We start from the raw sequence: 26,399 nt of genomic DNA on the forward strand, positions 1-26,399 counted from the left end.
AATAGATTGTAGTCGGAACTCGGACTACATAGGTTCGAACCTCTGTGAATCACCAACATGAAGGAAATTTTTTTTCTAATAACGATCGTCCCTCGGTAGGAAATGTCAAGCCTCCGAGTGTATTTCTGCATGAAATAGCCCTTCATAAAAAAAATATCTACCGTTCGGAGTCGGCTTTATACTTCATTTGTGGAACAACATCAAGACGCACGCCACAAATAGGAGGAGGAGCTCGGCCAAAAAGGGTGTAAGCGTCAATTGTGTATATATATATTTATGTATATATATAATTCCCCGGTAATTGGCACAGATTGTAGTATCACTCTTCTTATAGAATGGGCAGAGCACATTTCAATTCCAATCAGTAGGCATGCTTTCCTCCGACCATATTTCGCATAGAAGCTGATGCATGCACCTTACCAGCTTTTCGCCGCCATGTTTGAATAGCTCAGCCGGCAGTTCGCCGGCTGCCATGGCTTTGTTGCTCTTTAGCCGCGTTGTTGCTATTCTCACTTCGCCGTGTCGGGTAGTAGAACGACAGTTCCGTCGTGAACCATCGAGATCTTCACATTCTCTCAGACATGCGCAGCTATCACTCTTTAACAAGTTCGAGAAGTGTTCCCTCCATAATTTAAGCACGCTCTGGATGTCAGTCACTAGTTTTCGTGCATTGTTCCTATCGGCCAGCATCCCAAGCTTCTTCTTCGGTGGTGGTACGTAAAGAGCGAGAAATTTTGCTGCATTGCTCTTATACTTTGCTCGAAAAAAACATTTATCAGGATATTACTCGACTCAACGGTATTTCGCAGCAGTAAAACTTCAGCAGCTCTAATATTGTGCATGATTTATTGATTACTTTGAATAAAGGTCAAAGCTATGGCAGTTCTGCCTTTGTAGTTCTTACCATAGGAGGCACCTTGTTTCACGTAAAGATCCACAATGATTGGACTTCGACTAATCTTTTTGACAATCTCTCTGACGTCAAGATATCGATTTTTGTTTAGCATCCATTTATTCCATAAATAATGTAGGTAAACTGAGTGCCTCTATTCAAGTGAACCAATAAATCAAACATAATGTTACACGTGTTGAAGTTTTACTGCTGCGGAATACCGTTAGACGGAAAAATATTTGGATGCATATTTATTTTCGACAAAGCACAGTCTTCACTTGAATTATCAAAATCCTTGGCTCAGTAGATTAAATACGATTGCTTTAATATCATTCCTTAAAAATGATTGCATCTAATGAAGTGAACCCGACTGTATGTGTGTAGGTGTAGGTGTATGTTTGTTCATGAATACAGTGACAGAAATTCCAGTTAGTGTTGTTTTCTTGCATTTCTTGTTTATACATATTTACAAACATGCATATGTGTGGAGGCATGTATATGTACATGCATTTTTTTTATCGAAACTCGCTTCATCAACTACTAGTTTTCCATTTCAATCATACCATATTCCATGTATGTACTAACAGGTGCTGCAAGAGATGCTCGAACGAATTGACCGACAGCAACGTAACAAATTGAAGCTTGACAATCTGTCAATACCATCACCGGAACGTCATCGTCCGTTGAGACATCAATTCTCTTCGGATAACATGAATGCACCACCATTCAATATACCCAATTTGCGAATCGATCAGCGAAAAACATCCAGTGCTGAGAATATGCCACAGAAGAACTCTGGAGGTATGTACATACATATAACACACAGTTCTTCCCACACACATACATGTAAATGCATTCGAGATCAAAAGCAAATGTAAATAGGAATACTCAAATACTTGTTAGCTCGTACAAATGATATGAATTCGTACCATATATACCCATATACATATGCTTACGCCGATTGTGGGAAAACAAATATGCACATGCTTGTATGTACATATACTCGTATGTATGTATAGCACATGTGAATGTAAGTACACTACAAAACAGACATAAATTTGCAGTTTGTGTGTTTGTAAATACATTTGAAACAACAACAAGAAGCGAAATTTTATCAGATTTTGTTCGCTATATGTCCACCTTTTTTAATTTTAGTTCAAGTACCCGATTTTGTAACTATTTTTAGTTAATGCGACCCTGCCAAGCATGACACAAAATCGTAGAACATTTTTTTCTAATAACGCTCGCTCCTCGGCTGACAATGACAAACTTCCAAGTGAAAAAACTTCTGCCTAAATCCATCTGCCGTTCGAAGGTGGCATAAAACTCGATTTGTGAAAAAACAGCAAAACACCCACCTTAAATAGGAGCAAGACTTCTGTCAAACACTCAATGAAAGGTGTATATAAAAGGTCTTTCAAAAGTGAAGCCTAGATCTTAAAAGTGAATAATTCCTAGACGGTACCTTTTTTATGTTATCTTTGATATTTGTCGAGTAGGAAGATATACAATTTTAAACGATAGCAAAGCGCTTTAAAATTATTGAACCTTATTGTGATCTATGAAAATGGTCGATCTTTCAGAACAACATATCGCAAAATTCATGATTTTCTTTATGGAAATAATTGTCCGAAAGAGCCGGCAATCTAAAGGTTGATTAAAAAATTTCAAGAAACTAGTTCCGTCGGGAATAGAAAAGGGCTCTTACTGATTTTGCCTGCAGACGTGATCATGGTGGGCATTTAAATGATGTAATTTTTCACATATAATTGTTAAGAGCGGTGTATGAATAAAAATAGTGAAACCTGAAATAATCTTAGTTTTTACATGCATTTTTTTTAAACAACACCTAGGCGCTTCTTTTGAGACATACTACTCGTACACATCTATATATATAAAAATGAATTGCTGTTCGTTAGTCTCGCTAAAACTCGAGAACGGCTGAACGGATTTATCTTATCTTGATCTTGAATTATTCGTGGAGGTCTAGGGAAGGTTTAAAAGGTGAGAAAAATTCGAATAATTGCCGGGAAAATCCTCAGAACAGCATTTTTCTATTTCCCATACAAACGTTTACTATGCGAGTTAATTACATAAAATATGAGTCGATTTACTTTTGTTTTTTAAGTTGTGAGGAGAAAAAAAATAAAATTTTCTTTGAACAATAAAATAAAATTTTCTTTGAAGAATAAAAGAAAATTTAAGTTGTGCGCGTTGGAGGATCTAATATCGCGTTCTGAAACTCAACAAAAGTGAAAGTGAATCGCGAACGCGACAAAATTGTCATTCGTTCGTCCTGCATATGATAACTCTGAGTAAAAAGACATACTCGACGACAAAACATACCATATAAAATCCATGCCTGCATACATAAGTAAGTACATAATAGTTTTGTTCCCAGATAAGTTGGTTAAAAAATGCGGAATTTAAAGATTTCTACCAGTTTTGATTATGTATTTATTTTTTTAATGTTTTTTTTTCATAAGTAGTGGTCGCATTTCAGAGTACGGAAAAAAGTATTATTACGATATTATATCTATCTTTGTGGCAACGTGCGCGAGAACTTTCTTTACTTTGGTGATCCTTTGTGATAGTGACATTCCAAATAATGTGCTCTTTTTTGTGATAGTGACACTTTACTGCTAAATGAGCGGGAAATTTTCTCATTTTGATTAATTACAATTTACGATGCCGAGGAGAAGACGACCTGACTTAGGTCGTCGTAGTCAATCAAATGTGCGAAGAGCTACCTCACGTGCTAACCGCACTGATGACCAGAGACAGACAGATCAAGAAAATAGTCGTATTGCTATGTCAGAATTGCGTTCTTTAGTGAGTGACAATGTAGGAGATAGGCTAAGAATGCAACGAGTTCGTGCACATCAAACACAACAACAGCTAGCTAGACATAATGAAATTGAGCGAATCCGCAGACGCAGTGCTCCTGTGATTCTTGAACGAGCTGCATTCCACTATGATCCGTCAATTGATTATTGTGCCGACAAATCGGTAACAATTGGGGAAATGAAAACAATTTGTAAATATTGTATGCCTAAAATCATCAAATTTGTGGCAGTACGTAAAGACACTCCACTTAACAACTAACATGCGAGTATTTTTGCAACAAGATGAAACTGCAAATGTGTTTGCGAAGCAGTTGTTAGACATTGGAAATAATAAAGTTACAGTGGACACCTCGACCGGATTCATCACATTACCTACAGATTTCTGTCACATCACAGACTCAAAAGTGGAGCTTATTCAGCGAGTTTTCCCAGATATAGCGCAAAAGTTTAATAACCATAACTGGCTGGGTGAACGAGCAATATTAGCAGCGAAAAATAAAGATGTCGAGGATCTTAATGCGACCATTCAGAATTTTTTTCCAGGACAGTTGGTTTCCTTCAAATCAGTCGACACCGTAATGAACCAGGATGATGTAATCAACTATCCCACTGAGTTCTTAAATTCACTGGAATTGCCTGGATTACCACCTCACAATTTGCAGTTAAAAGTAGGATCAGTTGTCATCATGCTGCGTAACATTAATCAACCACGACTATGCAATGGAACAAGACTGGCTGTGAAAAGACTGATGAATAACGTCATTGAGGCGACAATCATAAAAGGAAGATACAAAGGAGAGGATGTCTTGATCCCCCGGATACCGATGATTCCAAAGGACTTACCATTCGATTTTAAACGCTTACAATTTCCAGTACGTATGGCCTTTGCGATGACCATAAATAAATCGCAAGGACAGTCGTTAGAAGTTTGTGGAATCAACTTGGAGTTTCCCTGTTTTGCGCATGGACAATTATACGTCGCGTGTTCGCGCGTCGGAAAACCGTCTTCTTTGTTTATTTACGCACCACAAAACAAAACAAAAAATATAGTTTATGATAAAGCTTTAAATTAATTAACAAACTGTATTTTAACAGTGTGTGTCTGTGAATATCATATTTAAACCTTATAAATAGCCAGTATTTCAAGAAAACTCTGTTTTCTAAGTAAGCAACATGATGTATCGAAAATAATAATAAAACTTCATGTTTTATTCAATAAATGCTTTTTTATTAAATACGGATACGATTTGTTTGTTTTAAAATCATTTTATACAAAAGATTAGGTCTTTTATTTATCGATTGAGGCAGTATGAAGTCTGCCGGGTTAGCTAGTATACTTATAAATGTGTCAATTAATAAAAAATCTTTTTCACATCATTAAAAACTGGTATGTCTTTCGGCTATGCAATTAAATAGACGCAGCAAGTAGTCCAACATAACGAAGCATGGATTCCAAACCCTACCTGTTAACTGCCTGGCATAATTGAAAATGTCGAAAAAAGTCCAGTGAATCAAAAACTTAAATCCGCAGATTAAGGACAAAACGAGGGTTAAAGCCTTTGAAAGAATATAAAAATTATTAAATATTATTAAATAAATACAAAACTCATAAATATGATGTCATGTTAAACCACCTTAAATTGCTCCTTCTGACTCCCGGACTGGTGTATCGTCTTCCAAGCTGAGATCTAAGCTATAGGCAAAGCAGCAAAAACGATGCAACTAATCGACTTACCTTACACTTTTTGTTGAAGTGGTTGCTCCCGCTTATCCAACAACATAACAGCACACTTTGTTGGGTTCCCAGCCTCTCTGGCTCAGAGCGGCTCAGTGTGCAAGGAAAGGCTCTGAGCTTTTCCTTAAGCGAGTGGTAGAGGACATAAGCATTCTTCTAAACGAACTATACACTGCGATTGACTTAGCGTAATAGCAGAAACCAATGTACCCGCCGTGTACTTTTAATTGTGGTTGAATCTGAGGAAGTTTCTGCTGATGGTTCATTGTGGATTTCATCGACCGGCTTGAGTCGATTGACATATCGGCAGGTGTTAAGCTATGAAAACGATTTCTTAAAAATTTTAGCAAGTCGTGAGTAGGTTGTTGTTTATTTGCTGGATTGATGAATTCTCCAGGAAGACGAACCGGTTCACCATACACCAATTCAGCGGGCGTCGTAGAAATGTCGTTTTTCCATAAAGCGCGTAGACCTAGGAGAACGATTGGAAGTGCGTCATACCAAGTATTATTGTGGCACAGCAACGCCGACTTCAATTGCCTATGAAGTCGTTCTATAAGGCCATTTGCTTGTGGATGATAAGGTGTCGTTTTTAAGTGACTGATAGCAAAAAACCGTGAAAGCTGGCGAAACAGGTCGGACTCAAACTGCCCTCCGCGGTCTGAAGTTATTCTAAGTGGAACGCCATATCTTGCTATCCAGTGATGTATAATTGCGTGCGCGATTGTTTCAGTATTACCATTTTTCAGTGGAATAGCTTCAGGAAATCTAGTGAAACGGTCGATTATTGTCAGGCATTGGCGAAAGCCATTAGAAGAAGGCAGCGTAATAAGATCAACATGTATATGCTCGAAGCGCTGAGACGGTAACTGGAATCTCGCTGGTGTTGTAATCACATAACGTTGAATTTTGTTTCGCTGACAATCAATGCAGGATCTCGCCCATTCGCGACAATTCTTATTGATTGATGGCCAGATATAGCGGCTGGTTAAAAGCTTCTGTGAACATCGTATTCCGGGGTGATAGAGAGAGTGTAAAGAATCGAATACCGCCCTCCTTAGAGATGCCGCTACGAATGGACGAACTGTTCCTGAGGATACATCACAGTATAAGGTAGTGTTATGCTCCGGAAAATGCAGATTTTTTAATTGAAGCGTCGAGTTAGGATTAGCGCTAAGCTGTTGAAGCTCTGCGTCACCTTTTTGAGCATCTGCTAACTGTTGAGCTGTCACAGGGGCTGAGATTGTTCCTATTCGTGATAGTGTATCGGCCACTATATTGTTCTGCCCACTGAGATGCTTTATTTCTGTGGTGAATTGGCCTATAAAATCTATCCGGCGGAACTGCCGTGGTGTAGCGTGCCCTGATGTTTGCTTAAAAACATATTGCAGCGGCTTATGGTCAGTATATATCACAATATGCCGGCCCTCGAACATATACCGAAAATATTTCACCGCATCGTATATTGCGTGGAGCTCGCGATCGTAAATTGAAAGCTTGCGTATCGATTCTGGTAGCGTCCATGAATTGTTCGAGCGTTGTTGTAACACTGCTCCGATCGCAGTATTTGACACATATGTGAAAATGGCCAATTCAGCATTGGTATTCGGGTGTGCTAGCTGGGCGGAGTTGGCTAGGGCCTCTTTGGATTGTTCGAATGAATCTTTAAGTGCTTTTGTCCATGTTACTGGATGTGAGCCTTTAACACTTGGACCAGCTAATGCTTCGTTCAATGGTCCGAGTAACTCCGCCGCGTTTTTAATAAATTTTCGATAGAAATTAACCATGCCAATAAAACCTCGCAGTTTTTTTACTGTTATTGGTGGCGTTAGTTGCCGAATCGCACAGACCTTTTCGGGCAGCGGTTTTATACCATCACTTGAAATGTGATGGCCCAGAAATTTAGCCTCGGATTGGCCGAAAAACGACTTTGCGTTATTAATTACCAGTCCGTAGTGTTCAAGACGTTGAAAAAAAGTTTTCAAGTGTGTGAGATGTTGCGGCTCATCGTCTGAAGCGACGAGTAGATCGTCAATGTACGGGAATACAAACGGTAGATCGCGAGTGATTTCGTCCATGAATCTTTGGAATGTTTGCGCCGCATTTCGCAGTCCAAAAGTCATGAAAGGGAATTCAAACAACCCGAAAGGTGTGATAATTGCTGTTTTTTCAATGTCTTGTTCGGCGACTGGAATTTGATTAAACGCTCTGACGAGGTCTATGGTAGAAAATATTTTTTTCTTGTATAAATTAGCACCAAAGTCTTCTAAATATCGCACAGGATACCTGTCGGGCACTGTGCGGTCGTTGATGCGTCGATAATCCCCACACGGCCGCGATTCGCCGTTCTTTTTAGGCGCTAAATGCAATGGAGAGGACCACGGACTTTGAGATGGACGAGCAATTCCCAATTTCAACATTTTGGCAAATTCCTCTTTAGCTACTTTAAGCTTATGTGGTGCAAGACGACGTGCTTTGCTTGACACTGGTGGGCCTTCGGTGGTTTTTATGTGATGCACCGTTGTGTGCTTGACAAATTGGAATGCACCGTTAGGTTTGATGATGGCTGGAAATTCTCTTAGAAGAGCGCTGTAGGGCGATTGATTGGAAATCACCTTGATTGACATAATGTGAGATACGTTTCGCACTAGCCCTTGAGATGTTATACCCGAATTTTCATCGCAAATTTGTTTGTTTTTTAAGTCGACTAACAAACCAAAATGGCTGATAAAGTCGGCTCCAATAAGTGGCTTCGTTACGTCGGCGATGACAAAGCACCAGGTGAATTCGCGTCGCAAGCCGAAATCAAGCATAAGCATATGACGCCCATACGTTTCAGTTGTTGCGCTTGTAGCTGTGTACAACTGGTACCCAACGGGAGTTACGTTTGTCTTGATTCGCGAACGAGGGAAAATGGATAAATCAGCGCCTGTGTCCACGAGAAATTGTGTCCCAGAAGCGCGGTCTGTCAAAAAGAGGCGGTGCGATGTTGTAATTAGAGAGTCTTTTACCGCCTTTATAGACCCTCTTTCGCGTTTTTTGCAAATTTGCAACCTGGTAGGCATCGTCGAGCATTAGCGCCAAATTTTTTGTGATAAAAACATTGGCCGTCTGTCGACAAACGCACGCGACTGTGTGACGAGCTACGTCTGCCACGAGGTTGTGGACTATGTTGCCTACTACGTGAGTTGCTTATACGGAACGTTTGTAATTGCTTACGTATTTCTGATATTTCGGAGCGTAGTGACTGCTCTTCGGAAATGTAGGAAATGGAGCGTGCGACGTTTGGAATTACCTCGTGAATTTTGTCAGCTAGGCGACTGAGATCTTCTAGTGAGGCGTCGGGCTGTGCTGCCAAGCAAGCGCGTGTTTGCGATGAAAGTTGGGACTGCCATCTTGCTTTAATAACGTTGTCTGAAACGTCCGGACAAAGACTACGAAGGTAACGAAAAAATTGTGACGGGGTGCGGTCACCAATTTCCTCACCATCTAAAAGTTGTAGGAGCTTAGCGTCTTTTGACTTCGTATGACGCTCGATTAGGGCCGTCTTCAACGAGGTGTACGGTGTTGATGTAGAAGAACGTAGTATTATATCTTCTACCTCCGCTGCTGATTGCGTATCGATCAATGATCTGCATGGTGAAACATGTCGTCTTCATTGCAAACAGATCGAATTCTGAATTGCGATTCCAGCTGGGCGAACCACAGCGCAGGCCGCTCTGCAGAGAACGGTGCGAGCAGTCGTGCCCGTTATAGAATACATTAGCGGAGGCTGTGTTGATGAGCCTGCCTCGTTGTTTGTTAGTGGAGTTGCTTCGTTCGTCATGACCCTTTAGATGCTTGCGTCGTGTTCAATTCGCCGGAAATTTACAATACAAAAATATACTCCTTGGTCGCTACGTATTTTTGTAGACTGTCGCACAAATCCAGTCTTATGACTATACCTTACCAATAATCGCCGATGTTAGTGGATGAAAGGGCCCGCTTTTAATTAAAGTCGTATATGCTAATTGTAAAAAAATTATTTATATATAACCCAAGTCGGGGTCACCAATGTAGCGAACGCGTGTGAGCCCTTCGATGTGTCGTCTAAGAAGAATGTTCATACGGTTGCTTTCACATTGCTTTGCCTATCAATAGTTACAATAAATGTCGAGACTCGATAGCGCCAGATCTAATGGAAATATTGAGAGAGCTTTTGTATCATAAGATAGTGGCTCTCTGTATCATAAGATAGTGGCAGTGGTTGCCACATATATATATATGTATGTCTATATGTGAGTTTTATGTCAATAATTTCTTAGAGGTTATTTATTTAGTAAATGATAAAATATTTTATTAATTTTAAATAAACGATTTTACAATACATTCCTTTTTGAGTTATTGCACCTTTTTCAATAAAACTCGCTCAAACTTCGTACACATATTGCTCCCCACCATAGTTAGACTCAATATAAGGTATTACCGTGCTCCCGTATAAACTGCGGAACAATAAGCTCCAGAATGTGCTAAAATTCTTAAAAAGCCTTAAAATATAGGGTACCTCAGCAAGCTTTGCACAATATATCCCTTTTAGTAGCAGTGCGCAGTAGCCTAATAATAATAATATCGGTTCAAGAAGGCCCTGACAATCAATCAGTTGAGAGACAAGGTCTAAAACAAAAATATGCAAATGGACATATCTTTGTATCTTAAGAAATTGTAGGCATATAAATTTAAAACAATTATAGTAGAGTGGCATCGAATAAAAGAAATTGAGGGGTTTAAGAGCGAAAGGAAAAAAACGCAATTCTGGAAGAGAGTGTAGAGTTTTTTTAATTGGTATTCATATAACAGATATGTATGAAAAATTAGCCAAACGGTTGAGTTCTGTTTACTACAAAATATGAGAATGACCGAAAATCTGGCATTTATAACAGACGATGAACGGTACAGGAACATGGTTTCGTAACAGTGCAACCAAACGTGCAAGCCAGGCAAAAGTGCAAGCCAGGCCACTGAAATTGTGGATGATGTTTATGGTGCCGCTTTGGTTTCGTCGATTCTGTTTAGGCATTTTTTATTTTTTAAAGAAAATATCGATAAGATCACAGAAATAATCGAAGTTGACCGGTATGTTAGTAGTCGTATCATCGCCAAGGAGTTGAAGATCGATCATAAGACAATTTTACTATAAACCATTTTCGCAAAATATTCCGTAAAAATAATTTATTTCTTTTTCTCCAGACAACACAGACTAAAGCAGACGGTACAATTTTTCATTACGACCTCGGTTGTTAAGTTGAAGTGGCAGTCGGTCTTTAAATCAACTCACTTAGAAATTTGCCGATCCATTGTGATACCACAGTAGCTGTTTATCTGCTACTTCGTTAAGTCATTCATCGAATGACTTGAATTTATAAGCGTTTTTTCAGTACCTTTCATGCTATTGAATTCATTGGCAATTTTCATCATCTGCGTTGTAAAACATACCTACATAGGTCAAATGAGTCCTTGATAAAAGAGATACGAATCACAGCAAAAAGAGTAATTCAAGTTTTCCTGATATTATATTTTATTTTCTTGCCCCAAAAATTCCTGTTATAATACAAATTTTTAAAACCAAAACATAGCTGACGTTCATCGCAGCGAACATCACGAAAAACTAATTTGTATTTATGGTCCAAGTGACTGTTTCGGCTATGAGCAAAATTCTATCCAATATGCTACGGTTGCCTTGCTTATAAGTAAAAGGTGATCAGATTCGAGATATTTCTTCTTATAGGACCATTTCTGACAGATCTCACGTGACTACTGTCAAACTAAATTATTGACATTTCATCATGGAAAGACTTATGTCCAACAACGTTTATGAATCGTACAATTGTATTACTAAAATCGACGCTCTGTGAAAAGTGTTCATCGAGTGCTCAGGTCACCCTACATTTTTGGCTTTATGGCTACGTCAATAAGCAAAATCGCCATATTTGGCCTGAAGAGCCCCCCGAAGTCAGTCAAGGACAGCCATTGAAAATAACTGTTTGGTGCGGCCTATAGGCTGGAGGAATCATTGACCCATATTATTCAAAGACGAGGCTAGCGCCAATGTAACAGTAAATGGAGAACTTTATCGCGCCATGACAAATGGCTTTTGATGGCGAGTTTTGACTTTGATTCAAGCTCGTTATCTGTAAAACATTTGGTTTCAACAAGCTACAAGCTACAAGCCACAGAATTCGTGAAACATTGGATTTACTGCGTCATAAATGCTTTACGGATAAACAAACTTCAATTGAGACATTTTAAGCCAACATTACTAAAGTTATTCACGAGATACCGTCCGAAATCCTCCGGTTGAAGTCATTCAAAATTGGTGTTTAGGGATGACCCAATTACAGCTCAGTTGCGGCCATCATTTGAAAGGGATTACCTTTAAAACATAAATGTCATGAATCGTTCTACACAAAAATAATAAAAATTTAAAATACGATACCTCTAAATCAATCACCCTTTATTTATTTAGTACTACAATGCACGGCTTACTAATGATCATCGGATGGCCCTTTTTCTTTATTTATTTAAATGTGAACTCATGGTTTTTAGGAAATGTTAGAATCATATTTTAATAATACTTGCCATTTAGAAAATACAGGCCATTTTATATTGATATGCTCATGGAATGACCTTAACGATTCAGAAGCGTTAACTGATTTTATTGTGACAGAACAAAAATAAACAATTCAAAATTTAGCTACAGAGCTTCGAACGATTGATTCTTTTTTTATGAAACAGAAAAAATTGATGATTTTTAACCATATTTTTGCGCATAACCGCGCCCTCTTTAGAGACTCTTTCAAATTATTTTGAAATCTTTCCGAATCGCTAAGTTTTAAAATGCAAAAATTCCTCGCAAAACGGAGCACTCATTTTTTTCTTGCGCTATTGTTTAAATGGCGGAATAAAAGTCCAGGGTATTCCATTTTATTTAAATTTTGTTTTTTTACATCACGAGTACAGTCTTCTGTTATAACTTCAGCTTCTTCCAACTGTACTCGTCTTATTAGGGTAGCTTCTTCTTATTTTTATGAATCTTCAAAACGTCGGATAGGCGCGTACGCCATAGCCGACTGTTGCTTCGCGAAGTTAATGCATTAAGTACGTATTTCAGGGCTTTATTTTGTTTAGGGACTTTGATGTGTTGAGTATTACTACTAACAGAAGTGAACCAAAATAAACCTCTATACATATATACATATTTACAGATATACGAAAATATGTACCATATTTTGCGCAGCCATCAGCGGGCGATATGTTGATTCGAATATTTTTAATTTTTGCAGTTCGTTTATTTACAGGTTCAGGCATGCTGGGTGGTTGGTGGTTCGGTTGCTCGCTATCATCGCCCGATAGTAACTTCCCGCGTGTTGCTAATGCATTCCCCAACCGGCGTCTCTCGGATAACACTTTGAAGAAACCGAAAACACGCATAGCGCCATCGTGTGCATCCTCGCCTGGTGGAACGCCAGGCTCTGGACTGCCAACACTCCGACACTCGAGCATTGGACCACAGGAGCGACGTGGCTCGACAATCAATCTGTCACCGCCTACTGTAAGTAGCCGCCTTCCTTGCAACACATCCAACTCCAATTCATCTTACAGAGTCTGCATTTGTATGCGCGCTCGCTGATTTACATTTGTTGACCCTGTTCATTGAATTCAGCTTCTTTTCTATTGCTTCGTTTTTCTTTTTTGTTTGGTAAATCCGTTGCAAAGAAGCTTAATGAGTTAAAATTTTTGTTTTGCCTAAGTATGTAGTTATAGGTTGGGCGGGGTTACTCTGTGCTACTTTTATTGTGTTTAATAAAAAAAAATTCTTCATATATGTATATTGTTTGTAGTGAAATTTTACTTTCTGAAAACAAGTAAATTTATACATATACCTGCATAAATAGTTCGTTCATTTAGTGAATTCAAAAAAAAAGTTGTACTTCTATGCAAACGCTTTACTATCGCATAGCCCCATAAATTGTTCATATAAAAACTGTTTTTTTATTTTTGAAGCAGCTTATACGCAAATATTTTTTAGTTAGTTAGAAGTTACTTTTTATTGTTTCTGTAAAAAAAACGAAAAGAAGAAAACTAAATTTATCATCAGTGTTGATGAAGTGGTTAGTGTAGAGGTGGTATGGGTTGCGTGAAACTGTTTAAAGTTAGTTTTGAAACCTTTTAATAAAAAAATGTCAATCCTATAATATTATATACACCTATACCGCTAGTTACAGTAACCGCTTCATAATTATATATTCTTATTTCAATTCCAATTTATTGTTTTCTCATATACTTATTTGCATTTTGCCGTTATTTATGCCCTTCGAAATTTATTTACGATTCCCGTTTGATGGTATTCGAAAACTCACACCCTCAATATAATTTAAAATAAACTGTTTTCGTTGGAATGTAATTGCAATTAATTGTTTTCTTACGCTGATTTTTTGTATGGCAAGGTTAACAAATAAAATATGAAAAGTGTAGAAATTTGAAATAGAATACATATCTGGGAGTGGTTTAATAAGTCTTGGAACCTCTATTCTAAATAATCACATTTTCGCTCAATGTGATTCGTTCAACGTTTTTCCAATTTTTGGTGTCCACCTAATTATAAGATACGCTCAAAAAATGCTTCCCGTTCATAGGTGACCTATTCATTTGACCTGCACTTCAAAAAATTATTATCTTTCATAAATGACCTCGTCATTCGACCCAAACATCCTACCGTTGAACTATTTCTTCATATTGAGTAACAGAAACTAATCGTAGGAGAAAATGTAGGATGAGAAAGCAATAAGCAACCTTCGTATTCGTAGATTTTTAGCTGCCTATGAGTGAGCTAAAGTAGTCATTACTCTTGCACTCTAGACTCTTGTATCAAGAGAAGAGGCTGTTTGAAGCCACTTTGTATTTTTGTCTATGCAAACGTGAATCAAACATGGTGCATTTGATTATTCGAGTCAATTATGTGTTGTTGTTTAATATGCAAGGCCTATTATTTTATTCCCGGCCGCCGTAGCCGAATGGGTTGGTGCGTGACTCCCATTCGAGAGGTTTGAATCTAATAGCGATCGCTCCTCGGCAGGCAATGGTAAACCTACGAGTGTATTTCTGCCATGAAAAAGATCCTCAAAAAAAACCATTTGTCGTTCGGAGCCGCCTTTAAATTTTAGATCCCTCCATTTGTGGAACAACATCAAGACGCACACCACAAATAGGAGGAGCAGCTCGGCCAATCACTTAACAGAAGTGTACACGCCAATTATATAAGTACATATATATTTTTTATTTCATTCATTTCAATCTTTAAAACAATTTTCATAATGCATCTTTAGAGTTCTTTAGAACTTCTGTTTTCCCCCTTCAAGCGTCTCAAAACGCTTTCCGCGAAGTGGTAGCATGAGGCATGCGAACAGGAAAAAGACAAGTGGGACCATGTGAAGTGAAAACGCAACTTTTTTTTAGTTGAATAGTCATAGTCGTATATTTAGTCGATTTCGTCGTATACACAAAAGTATAGGCCTCATTGTAGGGAGTAGGAAATGTTAGGCTGCATTCGCTATTTGATAAATTATAATTTTGATAACTGAAATTATATTTGACAATTAAATTATATTTGATAAATGCTTAACCTTATCTATGAGTTGTAACTTTTAAATATTTAAAGTTGTACATGACTCAATTCCGTTCTACCGGCCAGACACGAGCATATTTTTGTATTAATATAAATACATAACTGTTTTCATTTATTTCCTGTGAGTGTCAGTGTATTTTTTATTTCGCCGTGGTCTTTTCAAATTTTCATGCCGATTCATAAAATTCCTTATTTTAATGTTATACTCGTACATCTGAGTGACTGCAACCGTCACAGCTACTTTTCTCAAAGATCCAAATCGTAAACGTTCAATATCTACTTAATGTACGTGTCCTGTTTATACATATATATGTACATACATACATACATATTTGCAGCTATCTTTATAGGCGTGCAAATGTTTTTCGATCTCGCTTTAAATCTGAGTGTTCCGCAGCGTGAGCTTTTCTAAATTGTTCAGTTAATTACGTAAATACACCAAATTTCACTATGTGACTATCTCAGTGAGCATAATTTCATTATTTCATATGCATGATTTAATGTTCGTTTTGGGGTTGTATTGATTTTCGTATTACTTTCAATCTCTAAGCAAATTCTCCACCAATGTATGCATTCCATTGTTTATCCAACCATATTTTTTATTTCATTTACTTTCGGTTAATTGGAAATTATCGCAGCTTGCACGGAGCATGATCGTGAGTACCCGTTTTCGCTTTGACTTTACAACGCGTGATGTACAAATCATTTATTTATCCACTGTTTCACACACACACAAAAGCATATTAATACATATCTACAAGTACAACTATGTTTCTCACTTATTACACACAAATATAAACAAATGCATTCAACTGTCCTTTGCTTACTCTAAAATGCTAACTATACTTCTTCTTAATTGGCGCGATAACCGCTTACGCGATTTTGGCCGAGTTTAACAAAGCGCGCCAGTCGTTTCTTTCTCGTGCTAACCGGCGCCAGTTGGACACACCAAGTGAAGCCAAGTCCTTCTCCACCTGATCTTTCCAACGCAGAGGAGGCCTTCCTCTTCCTCTGCTACCACCAGCTGGTACCGCATCGAATACTTTCAAAGCCGGAGCGTTTGTATCCATTCGGACGACATGACCCAGCCAACGAAGCCGCTGGATCTTTATTCGCTGCGCTATGTCTATGTCGTCGTAAAGCTCATACAGCTCATCGTTCCATCGCCTGCGATATTCGCCATTGCCAACGTGCAAAGGTCCAAAAATCTTACGCAGAATCTTTCTCTCGAACACTCCAAGCGTCGCTTCATCGGATGTTGTCATCGTCCAAGCTTCTGCGCCATACGTTAGGACGGGCATGATGAGAGTCTTGTAGAGTGTTAGTTTTGTTCGTCGAGAGAGGACTTTACTGCTCAGTTGCCTACTTAGTCCAAAGTAGCACTTGTTGGCAAGAGAGATTCTACGTTGGATTTCAAGGCTGACATTGTTATCGGTGTTAATGCTGGTTCCTAAATAAACGAAGTCTTTTACAACCTCGAAATTATAACTGTCTACAGTGACGTGGGTGCCGATACGCGAGTGCGCCGACTGTTTGTTTGAAGACAGGAGGTACTTCGTTTTGTCCTCGTTCACCACCAAACCCATTCGCTTTGCCTCTTTATCCAGTTTGGAGAAGGCAGAACTAACAGCGCGGTTGTTAAGGCCGATGATATCAATATCATCGGCATACGCCAACAATTGTACGCTCTTATAAAATATTGTGCCTGAGCGATTAAGTTCTGCGGCTCGTACGATGCTCTCCAACATCAGGTTAAAGAAGTCACACGACAGTGAGTCACCCTGTCTGAAACCTCGTTTGGTATCAAACGGCTCGGAGAGGTCCTTCCCAATTCTGACGGCGCTGCTGGTGTTGAGCAACGTCATCTTACATAGCCGTATTAGTTTTGCGGGGATACCAAATTCAGACATAGCGGCATACAGGTAACTCCTTTCCGTACTGTCGAATGCAGCTTTGAAGTCGACGAAAAGATGGTGTGTGTCGATTCTCCTTTCATGGGTCTTTTCCAAGATTTGGCGTATTGTGAATATTTGGTCGATGGTAGACTTTCCAGGTCTGAAGCCACACTGATAAGGTCCAATCAGTTGGTTGACGGTGGGCTTCAGCCTTTCACACAATACGCTCGCTAGAACCTTATAGGCGATATTTAGAAGACTAATCCCGCGGTAATTGGCACAAATTGCAGGATCGCCCTTCTTATGGATTGGGCAGAGCACACTTAAATTCCAATCGGCAGGCATGCTTTCATCCGACCATATTCTGCATAGGAGCTGATGCATGCACCTTACCAGCTCCTCGCCATGTTTGAATAGCTCAGCCGGCAGTCCGTCGGCGCCCGCGGCTTTGTTGTTCTTTAGCCGTGCTATTGCTATTCTCACCTCGTCATGGTCGGGTAACGGAACTACAATTCCGTCGTCATCGATTGGGGTATCGGGATCTTCACATTCTCTATGACATGCGCAGCTGTCACTGTTTAACAGGTTCGAGAAGTGTTCCCTCCATAATTTAAGATTGCTCTGTACGTCAGTCACCAGATCGCCGTCTTTGTTCTTACAGGAAAACGCCCCGGTCTTAAAACCTTCTGTAAGCCGCCGAACTTTCTGGTAAAATTTTCGGGCGTTGTTCCTATTGGCCAGCATCTCAAGCTCTTCGCACTCACGTATTTCGGCCTCTCGTTTCTTCTGTCGGATAATACGTCTCTCTTCCTTTCTCAGCTCTCTGTAGCGATCCCACATGGCTCGCGTTGCGCCCGATCGCAGCGTGGCTCTATAGGCGGCATCTTTTCTTTCGGCGGCAGCATGACATTCCTCGTCGTACCAATTGTTTCTTCGGGCTCGCCGGAATCCGATTTCTTCTTCGGCGGCGGTACGTAGGGAACGAGAAATGTTGCTCCATTGCTCGCGCATGCCGGTTTGTTGGGCAGTGCTCTCCGAGAGCAGGAGTGAGAGTCGAGTGGCGAATCTTCTGGCTGTCTGTTGTGATTGCAGCTTTTCGATGTCGAACATTCTTTGCGTAGGTAGATGTACGTTTTTTGCTGCACAGAGGCGGGTGCGCAGCTTGGCTGCAACAAGGTAATGATCCGAGTCGATGTTGGGTCCTCGGATCGTACGTACATCTAATACACTAGAAGCGTGTCTTCCATCTATCACAACATGATCGATCTGGTTTCGCGTTTTCCGATCAGGAGACAGCCAGGTAGCTTGGTGTATCTTTTTATGCTGGAATCTGGTGCTGCAGACTACCATGTTTCGGGCCCCGGCGAAGTCGATCAGCCTCTGTCCGTTACCGGATGTTTCGTTGTGCAGGCTGAATTTTCCGACTGTAGGACCAAAAATTCCCTCCTTGCCCACCCTGGCGTTGAAGTCGCCAAGCACGATTTTTATGTCGTGGCGGGGGCAGCGCTCATAGGAGCGTTCCAAGCGCTCATAGAAGGAATCTTTGGTCGCATCGTCCTTCTCTTCCGTCGGGGCGTGGGCGCAAATTAGCGATATGTTGAAAAATCTGGCTTTGATGCGGATTGTTGCGAGACGCTCGTCCACCGGAGTGAACGACAGTACTTGGCGACGAAGTCTCTCTCCCACAACAAATCCGACACCGAATTTGCGCTCCTTTACATGGCAGCTGTAGTAGACGTCGCAAGGTCCTATGGTTTTCTTACCTTGCCCCGTCCATCGCATCTCTTGGATGGCAGTGATGTCAGCCTTTACTCTCACGAGGACATCAACCAGCCGGGCAGAGGCACCTTCCCCATTAAGGGACCGGACATTCCAGGTGCATGCCCTCAAATCGTATTCCTTATTTCGTTTGCAGGGGTCGTCATCAGTGTTGGAAGTTCTCATCCGAGGCTTTGTTGCTGTTTTCATTGGGGGGGCTTTTTAAGTAGCGGGTCCCAAACCCAACGCACAACCAGCTATGCTGGGATGCTTCGCCTTCTCACGTTAGCTCACTCCCGAACGGGTGTTCGGGAGCTAACCAGAGGATACGTGGGCTAATCCCGGACGTTGTGAGCTGCTTGAACCATATGTAGAAGAATCGTCCTGGCCACTCCCAAGTGAATGGCGATCAGTAACTTTCCCCACTTGCGTGGACTTCTACACATGGAACCATCCTCCATGCTTTTTGTACACTGCCGGAACACTTGATCTTCATATGCATACCTGATAGTGGAGTTCGAATATGCTTACTAGCGAGTTACTCGAGACCAAATTTAACAGGCTGAATTGAGCAATAGCTGCTTGATATCCTCAACACTTGCGTGTGGGTCCAAACTACTAGCAAATATAGGACAGTTTTCCTTATTGTTAGCAAATATTATTATTTTTTCGATTATTTCGCTCTATTCGCTAGCACAGATTCGGAATCATGAGCGTAAAATAAGCATTTACGAACTCTACTACAAGTATGGATTTTTCAATAAATATTTTCTTAAACGTTTTGTTCTATCTCAAGTTGAGGGGAATTTGATAACTAACCATTTTCTCAAAGCTTCAGCTTTAGTTCTCAAATCCATCTAAACTTACCGTTGACAAACGTTCTCCAACTAAAAGTCACAATTTGAATATGCTTAGTTCTCAAATTGAAGAGTCCTCAACTCCATGGAATGGAATCCATTGCTCTCATATTAGTTTGGGAAAAAATAAATGTATTACTTTCTCGGCAGATGGCTGTAGTGATTGATATTGAAAGGTCGATAAAATCACAGAAAGAATCCGAGTTCACCGGCATGTAAGTAGTTGTATCATCGCTCAAGAGTTAAAGATCGAATAAAAAACAGTTTTAACCATTTGCGCAAAATAAAAAATAAAAATAATGCATTTCTTTTGCCCCAAGCTAATATTAAGTATTAAGTATTGCCAATGATACGAAAAAAATACCAAATTACGATAACAAATTAATGTTTGTTAGTGAATATGGAATTATGATTCACGTAAAAAATAGATTATTATTATAAATTTGCATTCATATGTGCATGCAGCGTTCAAATTTAAAACCAATTTACTAAAGGCTAAATTAATAATATTTCGAAAACAACATGTGCTGCATTTATTTATAGTGTACTCAATTTAACTACGTGTAAAAAATTATATTTACGTTCAACCATTTTATACTGGAAGTAAAAATAAATAAATTCGGAGAATTCATGTCAAAATTAATACTCATACATAAATATCATAGAATGCGCCAGGATATCGTTATATTTCAAGTGCGCGGTCAACAAGCGTATCAAATTTCATAAAAACCACTACAGTTTCTTGTTTGCTAAAAGTTTTTAAGTGATAAACCTAATGAACGGACCTCATTCAAGACCTAATTTGAAGATACAAAAGTGACTCTTCAATTGCCAATAAAAGCCGCCTAAGTCAGCGGACGGAACTCAATGATAAAGAAGATCGCTCGATTTTAAGAGGGGGAAGGTTAGAAAGTCACCTTGCATCAGACATAGAACTTAATAAAAGGTTAAAGGAATAAAATTAATAAAGAGGTTTGTGATGATACAGTTCAAAATGTGTTCAATAAAAATAAACGCCACTGGCAAACTCCGCGAAAGAAGCGATTTATTAGAGCGCTCGAAAGAAATTTGCCTCAAGGTATAGACTTTGGGAAAATGGTAAACATAACCAAATCACTTCCTTTTGCACTTATTCTATTGTTTTAAGGTAGTACACACTGATGTAAGCAAATATAACTTAAATGGGCAGAATGGCCAGTGTTATGACTGCAGAAAACCCAATACTGAATTTGAGTTGAAGAATATAAAGGCTAATTCTAGGCATGGAGATGGTTTTATGATAGTGTAGGGTGTGCTTCAAGTGCAGATGTTGGAAAGAAGCGCTTAATAGAATACCTTCTGGATATCTTCTTCTTCCTGATTGGCGCGATAACCGCTTATGTCGAGTTTAACAAAGCACGTCAGGCGTTTCTTTCTCGCGCTAACTGGCATGAGTTGAAACCAAGTCCTTCTCCACCTGATCATCCTCTGCTACCACCAGCTGGTGCCGGTCGAATACTTTCAGAGCCGGGGCGTTTGTATCCACTCGGACGACATGACCCAGCTCATGTAGCCGCTGGATCTTTATTTTCTGTACAAAGGTCCAAAATCTTCCGCAGAATATTTCTCTCAAACACTCCAAGGGACGCCTCATCGAATGTTGTCATCATCCAATCTTCTGCGCCATACATTAAAACGGGTATGATAAGAGTTTTGTAGAGTGTTAGTTTTGTTCGTCGAGAGAGGACTTTATTACTCAATTGCCTACTTTGTCCCAAGTTGCTCTTACTTGGCAAGAGAGATGTTCCGTTGAATTTCAAGACTGGCGTTATTATCAATATATTGTACCGGTTCCTAAATAAATGAAGTCCCTTACAACCTTGAAATCATATCTGTTTACGGTGACGTGCGCCGACCGATAAGCGAGTGTGCCGACTGTTTGTGAGCTGTTTGATGGCAGGAGATACTTCTTTTTGTCCTCGTTCACTACCAAACCCATTCGCTTTACTTCTTTATCCAGATGGAAAAATAGTTCCATATGTACAAGTCCACGCAAGTGGAGAAAGTCATTGCTTGTTATTCACTTGGGAGTGGCCAGGAAGATTCTTCTGCATATGGTCCAAACAGCTCACAACTTCGGGCTAGCGCAAAAATCCTCTGCGAAGCTTCCGAACACCCGTTCGATAGTGCGCTAATGTGAGAAGGCGAAGCAATCAAGCAAAGCTGTTTGACCATGCCCAATAAAAACGAAAACGAAGCCTTCCGGATATGCCAAAAGGATAAATGAGAGAATGCCTTCTGAATAAATTGCAACAGCCAAATATGCGTAAAGTGAAGTTAAAGGGCCGAACCCTTAAGTATATTGCACAATATTGTTTTCTATCAGAAAACAATCGGTTTATCTACAAATGCCCTAACCTACTTTAAACACCCGCTCAATTGTCTGATATCAATAAATCGGGTTTGACCAGAAAACTAAGAAATAAAGTTCTTCGCAACACAAACGAGCTGAAAGAAGCTATGAAACCCGAATGACGTTTGAATGCTGAAATAAAAGCCCTAAATACCGAATGGAAGATTTGTAAAATATTTTAAGGGCACTCAATTTTGTATGCTTCTTCGTTGGAACACGAATTCATGATTTAATTAATTTTTTTTTCTCAGTCTAAAATTGTGGAATGTAAATTCGAAATTTAATTAATTTACCAGCCATGTTACTTATTTTCATGTTGAAAATTTGTCATTTTCAAGCAATAGGGATGCCATCATTTTGTCAAATCTTTCCTAACACATAATAAAATTGATAACAAACATTTGAGAAAAAATTTAAGAAAATATTTAGTTTCAAATTCTAATTTAGTTTCAAATTCCATTTAGTTTTAATGCTGAATATCAAATTGAGAACTAGGATTTTTTCAAAAGTTTGAGAATACTTTTTCAGGTACAGCGTATATATTTACAATACATGCATATATACTTATACATATCCACTATCGTTTGTTGAGTTGTTGTTCGTTTTGCGTTGAACTGTTCTTGCGAAATGCATACATACAAACAAATACCTACCACTACTTTATCACCAAATTACTTACATATCTATATATATAAAATTCAAATTATGTATGTATCTATAGATCGACTTGCGTCCTAAACGCATAAACCGATCGTAACCAAATTTGAAACACGAATTGGATACCTTACCGGGGTGGTCATAGGCTAAAAAATATTTTGATATATATAGGGGGCGTGGCACCTCCCATACAAATGGAGTTTTTAACAGTCCGTATTTCTGAAAGTATTTACGTTAGACTACTGAGATTTGGTAAGGGTTATATGACATTAATCCTTACCTCATCCACAAAAACTGCGTATAACGAAAAAGGGGGCGTGGCACCTCCCATACAACTGGAATTTTTAACAGTCCGTATTTCTGGAAGTATTTACGTTAGACTACTGAAATTTGGTAAGGGGTTATATGACATTAATCCTTACCACATCCACAAAAACTGCGTATAACTAAAGAGGGGGCGTGGCACCTCCCATGCAAATGGATTTTTTAACAGTCCGTATTTCTGGAAGTATTTACGTTAGACCACTGAAATTTGGTAAGGGGTTATATGACATTAATCCTTACCACATCCAGAAAAACTGCGTATAACGAAAAAGGGGGCGTGGCACCTCCCATACAACTGGAGTTTTTTATAGTCCATATTTCTGGAAGTATTTAGGCTAGACGAATGAAATTTGGGAAGGGGTTATATGAGGTTAATCCCTAACACCTCCAAGAAAACTGAGAAAAAGGAGAAAGGGGGCTTGGCACCTCCCATGTAAATTCAATTGTATTGGGCTAGTATTGTATTTGGGCTAGACAACTGAAATTTGGTAAGAGATTATATAAGGTTAATACCTAACACCTGCATGAAAACTGGTGATAGCTAGAAATGGGGCGTGACACCTCCTATACAAATGGGATTTTTCATACTGCATATCACTGGACGCATTTATGGTAGAATACCAAAAATTGGTAAAAAGTTTAATGAAGTTAGTATTTAGTAGGTAGGTAGAAAAAATTTGAGCTTAGAGAAAAATGGGGGTTAGACCATTTGATATAGAAACGAATTTATATTATCAACGATAGAGGTATTGCTGAATTGAATGCATTCTCTTATTGGTAAAGCTTTATCGGTAAGTAAACAGTCCAGCAATCTAAGCGAAATATCAATTTTATTTAAAAAAATGCTTTAAAAACTACGCCATGCCTAGATAATAATGCCGGTTTAGCTACATAAATATTACACTCAAAGCTATTATATATGATTACGTATGTAAGCTAAAATAGTTTTATTTTGAAATTAAATATGAAATAATCCAAATTAATAAAATAGCAAACAACACATATCAAATTGAAATGCAAGTTTAACAGCGGAAAATATTGACAGTGTTCACCACAAGTTATAAAATCATCGTTTAATCGCCGTCACTGTAAATATAATATGTAAACAAAAAACAGCTGATGCATTCCATTGTAATATCTATATTCAAAATTCAAGAAATACTACCAGGAACTGTCACAACTTATCATTCCATTGAAACAGTCGTCGAAGAATCCCAGGCTGTTCATTATCCCGTTGAGTTTCTTAACTCCGGACCCATCAGGAATTCCTCCTCATCGACTGATGCTTAAAAAGGGGGCCATGATAATTATGCTGCGTAATTTGGATCCTCCACGTTTATGCAATGGCACAAGGCTAATCATCACGAAACTTTTACCGAATGTTATAGAAGCTATGGTTTTATCAGGAAATTTTGAAAACCTCAAAGTTTTCATACCAAGAATTCCAATGATACCGATGGGACTACGTTCAAAAACGGATATACCTTTCAATTTTAAACGCCTTCAATTTCCTATTAGACTGGCTTTCGCAATGTCCATAAATAAAGCTTAGGGACAATCATTAGCTGTAGCAGGAGTCAATCTAACCAACTCATGTTTTACCCATGGCCACTTATAGGTATGTAGCCTACTCCAGAGTTGGCGCACCGAAAAACCTTTTTATTTATACTCAAAATAATACAAGAAAAAATGTCGTATATCCGATCGTTTTAAATAATACCTAAACTGACTTAAAAAAGTTAAAGTTGTTTTATTTACATTGCATACTTTTTGATAGAAATGTGGGGTGAAACCCACGGGTATAAGCTGGTATTATATACAAGCATATCGCTATAAGTATATACCTACATACATATATTTATATGCGTTTATTTATTGTTAACATAATGACTACTGTTTAAACGTTTATTGTTTTGCTTCCGTTTAAAAAATTTCGGTTGTGACATTGTGTTTTATGTACTTAAAATGTTCTTTTGTGTAATTGGTTGTTCGATTCGTTGCCTAAATGGTCGTTAATTTTTTTTATTGTTCAACAGTTGCAATAATACGCATTAACCATCACATTTTATTGCAAAAATTTTAATACTACAGTGAATAACTAGTAAACCCAAATAAAACATATTTCCAGCGAAGAAGAATGTGAGTGAGCTCCAAAAAATGCATGAAAAAAATGAAATAATAACATTGCTCTAGAATAGGGCGGCCTTACTGAGTAATAAAATTTAACAAAATTTAATAATACTTAATTAATAAAATAAAATGTATAATTGGAAAAACTATCGAATTACTAATGAAAATTATGTTTGTAATTAATTATATGAATTAGTGTTGCCAATTTCAATTTATATGTATTAAATGTTTATATGAATTAAATATATATATATTTCTTATTGTAATCAACTCACCAATTAAGCAGTACGCGTATAACGCACACATATTCTTCTTCAAAATTCGCACAAGAAACACAGACACATACACATGTACATATACATATATGTACATATTTATGACATTAGCATTTGTATGCTATGAAGAGACTTCATAATCTTTCAAAGAAATCTCCTTTATTATCCTCCAACAAACAGGGTGGATCAATGCCGAACACATCGAGCAGTGTACCATTTTTATTATCATCCAGCATGCAATCGATCCGTTCCAGACGTACATCTACTGTACACTCATCGGGGCCATTGGGATGTGGCTCTGGGATTCTACAAAAACTTGGCAGCGGAATGGTAAGACAAATAACTACTTCTGTATCAGGCAATGCAAGCCCGGTGCAAGATTTAATGGTTAATGGACAACGTACCTAAGTACGTCCGAAAGTGTCCGTCACTCAATATCACATTCAGTCAGTAATGAAGAATTGAACAAGCGAAGCCTTTTGGCGTTAGCAAGATATGAAGATTTGCAAACGCCTTAAGCGCCAATATGCATTGAATCATTTGAGCTGTGAGCTTTGTAACTAAATACTCAATGAAAGCAAAACAAAATTTTTAATTTACACACATACATATATGTATAATAAGTAACTAAATATATAGAGAATAGTGTTTAACGAAAAATTCTTTTTTAAATAATTGAACGTAGTAAAACGCACTTCGCGTGCTCACGAACGTCAAAATAACGTCAAACAATAAGAAATCATTGAATTTGGGAATAGTGGATACATACAAAAGCAGATAAAAAACCATAAGGAAAACTAGAATTTCACACAATCGCTCTTCTGGATCACATTGCACCAGGGAAAATGCATTGAACTTAAGAATACTAAAAGTCACATTTATTATTTGCTTTAAATAAAATCGAAGGAAGATATTTAATTAGAACTACATGCATATGTATGTGTATAAAGCTACTTGTGTACGTATGAATGTAAAAA

General features: G+C 38.6%; 1 pseudogene; it reads left to right on the forward strand.

Annotated features, from left to right (window-relative positions):
* LOC129242009 (uncharacterized) overlaps positions 1 to 26,013 on the forward strand; it is a 114,021-nt pseudogene extending 88,008 nt beyond the window's left edge.
* Positions 26,014 to 26,399: the final 386 nt, after the last annotated feature.

The sequence above is a fragment of the Anastrepha obliqua genome, chromosome 3, assembly GCF_027943255.1.
Source record: "Anastrepha obliqua isolate idAnaObli1 chromosome 3, idAnaObli1_1.0, whole genome shotgun sequence".
Classification (NCBI taxonomy): Eukaryota; Metazoa; Arthropoda; class Insecta; order Diptera; family Tephritidae; genus Anastrepha; species Anastrepha obliqua.